Below are 1,459 nucleotides of genomic sequence, written 5' to 3' on the forward strand. Positions count from 1 at the left end.
CAGCACTACCCCTTAGGTTTTACAATGCTGCCATTCAAGTCTTGGCAAAACTCCTATTGATTTCAGTGGAAGCAGGATCGGTCCCCAGCACAACCTGCCTCTGTAATGTTTAAGTTGACACACACAGTACAGATTTCAGATTTTATGCTAGGTTTTTTGTTTATGCGGAAAGCTTTAAAGCTAATGGTTTGAGTCACTCCCTAAGCTATCCTTCATGAGGGAGAAAATAGCCTATGCTGTGCATTAAGGATGGACTGTGTCTCCACTAGCCTGAAGAAGAGCTCTGTGTAAGCTCGAAAGCTTGTCTCTCTCATCAACAGAAGCTGGTCCAATAAAAGATACTACATCCCCCACTTTGTCTGTCTAATATGCTGGGACCAGCACAGCTACAACAATATTGCGATCTCCCTTAACATGGACATCTCTAGCTCTTGCCAACTTGTGTATCCATTTTATAGGTGTATAAAGACTTTGCTTGCTATTTAATGTCCCAGTTTGAGTAACCTCCCCCCACACCAAAAATAGCCACCTTCTCATCAGCCAGGCTTTCCCAGAAATGTGGAAACCACATCAATTTACCTAGGACTCTGCTCTAACACTAGGGGACTCATTTCAAAAACCAGTGCCCCAAATGTGGTCACAGTAGAGAGAGGCACAAACAGGGACACCACTCTTTCAGAATTGCCAACCCCAAACATAAAAAAAAAAATCATGTGATTTAGAATGAACAAAACAATTTGGGATCTTTTTCTTTGCCTTCTGTTTTCTGAGCTTTTCTGGAGCACCTGGGTCACATTTCCAAGCTTTTCTCTGCAGCACGAGGGCTAGAAACTTTTTTTTTTTAATGAAAGCTGAGATAGCTCAGTGGTTTGAGCATTGGCCTGCTAAACCCAGGGTTGTGAATTCAATCCTTGAGGGGGCCACTTAGGGATCTGAGGCAAAATCAGTACTTGGTCCTGCTAGTGAAGGCAGGGGGCTGGACTTGATGACCTTTCAAGGTCCCTTCCAGTTCTAAGAGATGGGATATCTCCATTAATTAAAATTAATTCTCATGTAATCACATAACTCCAGGAGCTGGAGAGCTGTTTAGTAAAACTTGAAATCTTGTGAGAGTTGGCAACACTATTCCCTGATTTGTGTGAGTAGTGCACAGTTTGCATGTGTAAATTACCTCTTTACTCACTGCACAAGTGCAACTTTAGTACCCCCCCGCTTTTTTTTTAACTAGGCCTCCTATGCCTTAGCAGAATATAACTCCTGAAAGTTTTTGGTTTCCAATTTATCCAAAGGGATTGTGCAGTTTTAGGGATTTGGGGTTCATAAAACACTTTGATTATTAGCTACATTGCAGAAGCAGTGAACGGCCTCCCATTGTGCTAGGCAGTGCACAAACACACAGTACAGGACCAGGGCCGGCTCTAGGTTTTTTGCCGCCCCAAGCAAAAAAATTTTTGGCTGA

This window comes from Terrapene carolina, unplaced genomic scaffold, assembly GCF_002925995.2.
Source record: "Terrapene carolina triunguis isolate 2854851 unplaced genomic scaffold, T_m_triunguis-2.0 Scaffold212, whole genome shotgun sequence".
NCBI lineage: Eukaryota > Metazoa > Chordata > Testudines > Emydidae > Terrapene > Terrapene triunguis.